Source organism: Prunus mume, linkage group LG2, assembly GCF_029339155.1.
Source record: "Prunus mume cultivar Tortuosa linkage group LG2, ASM2933915v1, whole genome shotgun sequence".
In the NCBI taxonomy this organism is placed as follows: Eukaryota; Viridiplantae; Streptophyta; class Magnoliopsida; order Rosales; family Rosaceae; genus Prunus; species Prunus mume.
The window spans coordinates 23,519,330-23,529,046 of NC_142699.1; the positions used below are offsets into that span (position 1 = coordinate 23,519,330).

Sequence of the window (9,717 nt, forward strand, 5' to 3'; positions counted from 1 at the left end):
CTGCTCCTTCTGGTGTTTGGTGATTTGTCACATTCGTAGATGATTGTACACAGATGACATGACTTTATTTGCTGAAGAATAAAAACGAAGTGTTTTCCTGTTTTCAATTCTTCCCCAAACAGATGAAAACTTAGTTCAATACTCAAATACAGATTCTTCATTCAGAAAATGGTGGAGAATTTGTCAATCATAACTTTCAGGCTTACTTCCAACCATATGAAATTATTCATGAGACGACTTATCCTCAGACACCACAACAAAATGGTGTTGCTGAATGAAAGAATCGACATCTTCTTGAAACCACCAGAGCATTTCTGATTGGCACTCATGTTCCTCGCCATCATTGGGATGATGCTATTGTCACCGCAGTTCACCTGATCATTCGTATGCCTTCTACTGTATTGACCTTTAAAACTTCCTTATAAGTGCTTGCATAACACGGGCCCCTGCTATTTGTTTTAGTGCTCACACCCTGAATCTTTGTGTGAAACCCCGTATTTATAAAATTATATAGGTTGAAGATTTAATATTTTGCCATTTAATTTATATTATATATATGTTGTTATATTCATTATATATATATGTGTGCAATTTTCACTATTAGTTTATATATATATATATATATATATATATAGAACCCATATTATTTGCATGGTAGTGTGCACGTTGAGTGATAGATTTGAATAAATCTATCTTATCATGAATTTTATTTTATTGAAACCTTAGGAGGTAAGTCTTAAAGGATATTTGGTAAGAAGCATGAGGTGGACTCATTAGCATGAGGTGTTGGATCAAGAGTTTGATAGCTAGAGTTGGTGCTACCATTCTTGCTAGGTGGCGGGACATTGCAAGATTAAAGATAACTTCAAAGTTGTTGTTATCCTATATTGTTGCCGCCAAGAGTATTAACCAATGATAGAAGGATAGTTGCCGACTTTATTCTAGTATAAATAGGAAGCTTACAAGTTGTTTTACTACTACTTCCAAAGATAACAAACATGTAATGTGAGAGAGAGAGAGAGAGAGAGAGAGAGAGAGAGAGAGAGAGAGAGAGAGAGAGAGAGAGAGAGAGAGAGAGAGATGATGATGAAATTCTTGGAGGAGATATAGGGCTTAGCTTGTATTTTCTTAAATTGGAGCAATGCTTTGGAAACGAGGTAGGGATTTCTTGAGGGTCTTTACGAAGATTGATCTAATTAAATTTCGTGAGCTCTATATTTTGTGTGCTATTATAATGGGTGTTCTTGATATTGTATAATGTTCTTGATATACTATATTTACGTATTGTGAACTATTTGAATAATGTTGGCATAATTCTGTCATGTCAATGTAATTGGTTGGAGTTGTTGGGTGAAGAAGATAATAATGGAAAAGAGGGTAATAGGAATGGTCTTTTGTGTAGTTGAGTCTAACTCTTGGCAGGTACCAGGTCTCAGGGATCCCACAGTGCACATGGTTTTTATTGGGTGATTCGGGACTGGCGAAAGGGAGTTAGACAAGATGACTAACAAAAGGGGAATTATGGGATGATTGAAATGGGTGTTAGTTCATATAAATGGGCATTCGGGACCAAGTGGTATAAGCATGGTATGGGACGTGCAGGTCTGCTTGTCCAGTTATATGAATTAACGGGAATAGAATTGAAGAGCATTCATGCATTATTATCAGTATTATTATTATTAATGTGATATTTGGTTATGTGAATGCACATCACCTAATTTAATTATATCAATCTATTGTGGTAAGGTCTCATGTCCCTACTGAGCTGTGGTTGCTCACCCCTCACCCTATTTAACTTTTCAGATGATTTAGTGGGCAAGATAAGGACTAAACCGGTTGAGGCTGAATTAGACGAGAGTAGTAGGGTTTTATTTATTTCCTGTAGAGTTGTAAGCTATTTTTATAAGAGAAGTTTAATTTTAAACCCATCTTTCGGCTTTCTTTTTAATTTTTACTTTCTCACGCACCGGGCGCGGGATTTCCACCGACCCCTGGGTCCGGGGCGTGACACTTTGGAAGTGTGGCCTTCGTTCATCTCCACAAAAATCAACATAACAAACTTGATCCTTGTGCTCTTCGTTGTGTTTTTGTGAGTTATGCCACTCATCAGAAAGGCTACCAATATTATCATCCTCCTACCCAACGTACCTATGTCACTTTGGATGTGACCTTTCTGGAATATGAGATGTTCATTCATGACCCATCATCCAATTCTACGCTTCAAGGGGAGATACGATGTGAAGAGCAGAATTGGAGCAACTTGGAAAACGAAGAAATTCACCTTTGTACAGAAATGATCAATTGTCCAAACCGCACGATCGATCGTCCCGAGTTTGGAGCACGAGATCGCTCTCTGTTGAAAAGCGATCAATCCCCATTCACAGTGATCCTCCTGACTCACCTGACCCTGCGAAAATGTTTCTAATCCAAGTCCCACACCTACAGACAATACAGAACAACGAGATGAATACCCACTTCTAACTCAACAGTACCAAGGGATCAATCTCCTGAGAATATCATTGAGGTAACTTATATATAAATATAAATTATCTTATTATTTTATAATTTGATATAATAAATATAAATCATAAATAAAACAACACTTTCCTTACCCATTGGTACAAAAACGATCGATCGTCCCGAGTCTGGAGCATGAGATCGCTCTCTGTTGAATAGCGATCAATCCCCATTCACAGTGATCCACCTGGCCCGCTGACCCCTGCGAAGATGTTTCTAATCCGAGTCCCACACCTACAGACAATATAGAACAACGAGATAAAGACCTCATTCTAACTCAACAGTACCAACAGACTAATCTCATGAGAATATACTTGAGGTAACTTATATATAAATATAAATTATTTTATTATTTTATAATTTTATATAATAAATATAAATCATAAATAAAACAACACTTTCCTTACCCGTTATGCTTTGTCTGAGATAAGAGCAAAAGGATAGACGGAAGACCTCTAATCTACTAATCAATCTACTAGCATCCTAAGCGAGTTCGCCGCCAACCATAGTAGCACCATCAGCTAAAATTTGTTACTCCCACTACACTTGTAAATTTAGATGACAAATCTATTGGATACCAATTACCTTTTAGGAAAAATCGTGGGAAGCCACCAAACTGTTATTCACCTGATATTGGCAAGACATCAAAGTATCCAATTGCGAATCATGTATCCACTGAGAAGCTATCTGAACTACTCAAGGCCTTTGTGCATCAGTTATCTGCTATTCATATCCCAACCAAGGTTGCTAAAGCATTGAAAGATCTTAAGTGGGTTCAAGCTATAAAGAAAGAGATGAAAGCTCTTGAGAAGAATTAGACTTGGACATTAGAAACTTTACCACAAGAAAAAAAGACTGTCGGATGTAGATGGGTGTTTACCATAAAACACAACGCTGATGGATTTATCGAGAGATAGAAGGCAAGACTTGTGGCGAAAGGGTACACACAGACTTATAGGTGTAGATTATGAAGAAACCTTTGCACCATTTGCAAAATTGAACACAGTTAGAGTCTTACTATCCCTCGCAACTAATTTGGATTGGCCACTATACCAGTTTGATGTAAAGAATGTTTTCCTACATGGAGAACTCACGAAAGAAGTGTATATGGACATTCCTCCTGGATATAATACTACTAAGATTAGAACAGTATGCAAATTATGAAAGGCGTTGTATGGACTGAAATAGTCACCACATGCATCGTTTGGATGGTTCACCATTGCTTATGCGATAAGCGTCGTTAGTCAATTTATGTGTCACGCCTCGGACCCGGGGGTCGGTGGAAATCCCGCGCCCGATGTGTGAGTAAAGAAAATAAAAACTAAAATAAAATACATAGAAAGCCGAAACATTTGGTTTAAAATAAACTTCTCTTATAAAAATAGCTCCAAAATTTTACAACTTTACAATTAATAAATAAAGCTCTATCACTCTCATCTAATTCAACATCAACTGGTTTATTCCTTTTCTTTCCCACTAATTCATCTGAAAAATTAAACAAGGTGAGGGGTGAGCAACCATAGCTCAGTAGGGACATGAGACCTTACCACAGTAGATTGATATAACTAAATTAAGTGACATGCAATCACACAACCAAATATCACATTAATAATAATAATGCATGAATGCTCTTCATCTACTCCCGTTAATTCATATAACTGGACAAGCAGACCTGCACGTCCTATACCATGCTTATACCACTTGGTCCCGAATGCCCATTTATATGAACTAACACTCATTTCAATCATCCCATAATTCCCCTTTTGTTAGTCATCTTGTCTAACTCCCTTTCACCAGTCCCGAATCACCTAATAAAAAATCATGTGCACTGTGGGATCCCTGAGACTTGGTACCTGCCAAAAGTTAGACTCAACTACACAAAAGACTATTTCCATTACCCTCTTTTCCATTATTATCTTCTCCACCCAACAACTCCAACCAATTACCATGACATGATACAATTATGCCAACATTATTCAAATAGTTCACAATACATAAATATCTCATATCAAGAACATTATACAATATCACACATAATATAGATCTCACGAAATTTAATTAAATCAATCTTATGTAAAGGCTCCCAAGAAATCCCTACCTCGATTCCAAAGCATTGCTCCAATTTAAGAAAATACAAGCTAAGCTCTATATCTCCTCCAAGAATTTCATCACCTCTCTCTCTCTCTCTCTCTCTCTCTCTCTCTCTCTCTCTCTGGTATTTACTTCATTTCTCTAGTTCTCATTTTTGTTATTGACAAAATAGGGGAGAGACCTTATTTATACACTTACAAAACTTGGGCATGAAGTAAGAATAGATATAGATAAGCTTAATGAATAAGGATAAATACGAATATAGGAAGATAAAATCTAACTGCTAACACGAGCTGTCAAACACACACAAGCTCTAAGCTTTAAAACAATGACACATATATTGGTGACAAGAATGAAATATGCATGTGCCTAATCCACACGTCCACTCCACCTTAAGATGATTAAACTCATATGTGTGTGTATATATATATATATAATAAAAATTACCAAGTCAATCCTTTTGTCCAAAGTTAACTTGCTCATAAAGATAAAAACAGATTTTCTTTAGCTTTTTAATACACAAGAAATATCTAAGGATTTAGAGAAAAACAAATAATATAATTTATAGTTATTCAAATGTATATATATATTTATTAATACAAATAATTATTAAAATAGCATTGTAAACGTAAAACAATACATATATATATATTTAAAAACATTTAATCTTCTTTAAAAACTTTTAAGAATATGGATTCTCACATTATGCATTCTCCGAGTGAAGACCACATGAATACAGTTCTTCGGATACTTAGATATTTGAAGTCTGCACCTTGGAAAAGGACTTATGTTCTCAAAACATGGTATTCTAAATATTGATGGTTACACAAATGTAGATTGAGCAGGAAGTATAACAGATAGAAAATCCACATCCGGTTACTTCACATTCGTGGGAGGTAATTTGGTTACATAGAGGAGCAAGAAACAGAAGGTGGTGGCATTATCTAGTGCAGAAGCCGAGTTCAAAGGTATGACCAAATGAATTTGCCATTTGGTTAAAGAGGTTGCTTATTGAATTTGGGTATAGACCTACATCTATAATGAATCTCTTTTGTGACAACAAGGTTGCAATAACTATTGCACAGAATCCAACATGATCGCACCAAACATGTTGAGGTAGATCAACACTATATCAAACAAAAACTCGATGCTAAAGTGATTCAGTCTCCTTTCATAAAGTCAGAGGATCAATTGGCAGATATTTTGACAAAGTTGATTCCAGTAAAGCATTCCACAATTCACTGGATCAGTTGGGCATTGACGACATCTATGCACCAACGTGAGCGGGAGTGTTTGTGTGACTTGTGGACCACTGACTTACTTTCCTTTCACACCAAGACTTCTTAGTATAATTGTAATTGATTTACTTTAATTCACGATTTCCTACTATAAATAGAAATAGGAATTTATTATTTACTTGCCTATTAAAGTTCCGTTGTATTATAAATATGACCTCCAACAAGGAAAAGAATACACAAAAAATTCTCACAAACAAATATTTTCATATTAAGTTTCATATTTTAGCAAGAAATGCAATGGTTGGAATTGTTCTTCGCTTGACTTTATGGTTGGAAAGGTTTCACTGTTATAATCTCCGGTTGGTACGAAAGCAAAAGATTTGATGAAGTTCTTCAAATAAAGAGAGTTTGATTTCTCAGTTGCCTTAAGCGACTGTGAACAGCAAAAACTCTTTGATTAACAAATGGATCTTAGTCTGTTGTTTGCTTCCATTATTTTCTTTCTCCCATATGTCATCTCGACCCACCTAAAACTATTAATTATTGCCAATAACTTATTCTTTGAAACAAATGGTTCATTATTGGCAATAAATTTATTGTTTAAAATCAGATTGGGTTTTGTAATGTATTATAATAAATGAATGCTCTACACGATAAAGAAAACCTGAAACTAGAAGTTAAACAACGTTGAGGTAAACAAAATCTATTCCAGATGAGCAGAAGAAAAAATGGACAACGACTGAAAGTCAATTATATATGCAATTTTTATTCCATGGCAAGAAAAATGGACACAACCTATTTGAAGGAACTTGTGAGACTATCCATGGCATGAATAGTTTTTATTCCTTGGCATGAATAGTTTTTATTCAATTTCACAACATAAGATACTTAGGTAAAAACAAATAGCTAGGAGGATATTTTATGGCACGGCCATGGCAGCAGCTCTCAGAGGTTGATTATGCCCTCTGACAAAGTGATGCCAAACTTCCTACTTCCATGTTCATGTATTTCTCGGTACTAAACTCCATCTTCAAGCTTCCTATTATTATCGAACGCGTAGTTAAGAAGTGTAAAATAATTTACCCCTATACATCAATTACAAGTTCAACATTCTCATTGCCAAGGGCAAGCCAGGACATATTCTCCTCCCACCACCAAACGGGATAAGCTCAAAGCTTCCGCCAAAGTGACAAACTCCTTCCATATCCAATCCCAAGAACCTCTCTGGGATAAATGAGGCCGGGTTGTCCCAAATGCCAGGGTCTCTGCCTATGGCCCATGCATTGACCAACACTTGTGCACCTTGGGTACAAAATACCCGCAGATTTCCAGGTCTGCTTCGGCTTTGCGGGGGAGAAGAAATGGAAGAGCTGGGTGCAGCCGAAAGGTCTCTTTGATTATTGCTTGTAAGTAAGGAAGTTGAGCAATGTCTGTTTCCTCAACTGGTTTCCCTTTCCCAATGACTTGTTCTAGCTCCTCTTGAGCTTTTGACAGTTTTTCCGGGTTGCATAGTAGCTCAGCCATTGCCCATTCCAATGTGGCTGAAGTTGTTTCTGTGGCCGCAACAAATAAATCCTATATTATTCACCAAATGGTTGATTACTTAGTCAGAAAATTAATCGGAGCTAGCATATATGTATAATAATGAACTAATAAAACTACGTACACCATCTCAACTGTCTACGTAGTAAATTCGGTCTTTAAGTCAGTTTAGATGGTATAAACAAAAACAAAAACAACCTTAATAATCACAAAAAGATACACTCTAATTAGCAATTAGTAAGTGTAGGAAAGCTACTTGCATAACTAACCAGAAACAGATGATGAGTTTCAGGAATGTCCATATCCTCATTTTTCTCTTCACTCATGTTTATAAGAGTATCCAACATATCATTGGCTGTGACATAATCATGTGATTTTCTTGTTTCCAACCTTTGGAAGATCAAGCTGTCAAAGAGGTCAATTATCTTCCGGAAGTGCTTGGTCAAACGGCGCCGTATCCCCATGGGATCAATCTTCTTAAGCACAGGAAAATAGTCAGCCAAGTTTGGTTTCCCGACCTCTTCCATGATTGCCCACACCAACTCCTTGAACTCTCTAGCCGTCTCACTTTTCGGGTCTGCTAGATCCACAGAGAAGACAGTACGTGACAGCAAATTGAGGGTAGTTATGAAAGCAGCCCTTCCAACTTCAACTGCCTTACCTTTAACCACGCTTTCGCTGACATCAGCTATGAGCTCTTGCACTTTTAGGCGACGGTTGGCTTGGTTGGCGTTGAGAACTTTGGTGGCGAACAATTGGGAGTTGCATATTCTGCGAAGGTTTCTCCATTTAGCTGAAACGGGTATGAAGGGCATGCCGTGCTTGGCATGGCTGCAGGCTTGGAGTGCATCTGCGTTCGTTCGGTTGCAAAAGAATCGGTCATAGGTTTGGAGGACTTGTTTGGCGACGATGGATGAAGAAACTACAACTGTTGTTATTTGGCCGAGTTGTAGAGTCATAATGGGGCCATAGCGTTTTGAAAGCTTGGTTAGAGAGATGTGGGGTTTGTTTCCAAGCTCTAGGAGATTTCCAATCAAAGGAAATGGCTTTGGTCCAGGTGGAAGGTTTGTGGGAATTCTTCTTGCAAATGAATATTGGAGGGCTTGGATTATGATCCAGGCAACCATAAGACATAATAGTACACAACTCAAGAAATCCATCTTTCTCTTTCTTCTTCCAGCGGTTAATTTTTGGCACAATTGTTTAGAGGACATGAGCATATTTTTTCACTTCTCATATATATCCTACATGCTAGGAGATAAACACGAAAGAGAAAAACTTAGGTGGGGACTTTTCTACCATGTGGCAAAATAGACAGTAATAATATATATCTCTTTTCTTAAAAATAAATAAATAAATAAATAAAGGGAGGAAGACTTGAACTTGCTTGGGTATAAGGGCCGGCAGGGCCCCAGGTGAACTTCTCTTCTATCTCTTGGGAAGCCTAGATGCAGCTAAAATACGAAGTGGTGGAGAATTTTTCTGCTACTGTCATGAGGGGAACCAGCTCTCAAGGAGACACAAAAATAAAAATACATAAAGTTCAGAGCCCCATCCCCATCCCCACTTGACCTCTTTTTAACCATTTTTCCTGAAAGCACCTACCAAAAAAGTCCCACTGTCCCTGTTTGAGTGTGATGCATTTTGTCATTTGGACGGCGTTGTTTGTTTCTATATGCCTTCAACTCTTTCTTTACGTTGTGGATTGAAAAAGATGGTGATTTAATTTACAAACCTCATCTAAGGCCACCACTTCGTATGGTGGATGGCGTTGTTTATCTTATCAGGTTATCTACGGCCATCCTGGTTGAGGCTCTATATATGGTCGATAGAGCCCCATTTAGAGCTCCGATGAAATATTACGGGCTCTAAAGGTATCTTTCTCACAATGGGGGACTCTATAACTGAATGTCATTCCATGTAATTATGTACTAACTGTTCAATTAGTTTATCACTGTACATCTAAACACTTACATAACCAAACCTTTAAACAGAAAGCCATACCTTGGCCAACCCTGTGCAGATAATGTGAGCAGGGAGGGTGGTGAAGAATATCATTTTAACTGTACCTCAAACATAATCCATCAATTCCAATAATGGATCGTCAATTCCCCTTGCATGACTCAGGGAGATATACTCAACCTGAGAACGCAAATAATTCGTCAATTCGCACCACGCATGTGGCCACGTGTGTGATACATCCTTGCAGAACTTGGGGGAAACGAGGTCGGCCCGAGACCACATTCCTCGCATAACTCAAGGAGATATACTTCACCTGAGAATGCAAATCCTTGCACTACACGGTTCGGGAGTCCTCGAAACTCGTGGG

The 9,717-nt window shown here is 37.6% G+C and overlaps 1 pseudogene across 1 annotated transcript; it reads right to left on the reverse strand.

The window, feature by feature from the left end:
* Positions 1-6,942: 6,942 nt before the first annotated feature.
* Positions 6,943-8,882, reverse strand: LOC103322016 (geraniol 8-hydroxylase-like; annotated as a pseudogene). The gene is made up of 2 exons (XR_016123852.1): positions 7,658-8,882; positions 6,943-7,421 (listed from the first exon to the last, which is right to left on the reverse strand). The product of XR_016123852.1 is annotated as a geraniol 8-hydroxylase-like (transcript).
* Between the last annotated feature and the right edge of the window lie 835 nt (positions 8,883-9,717).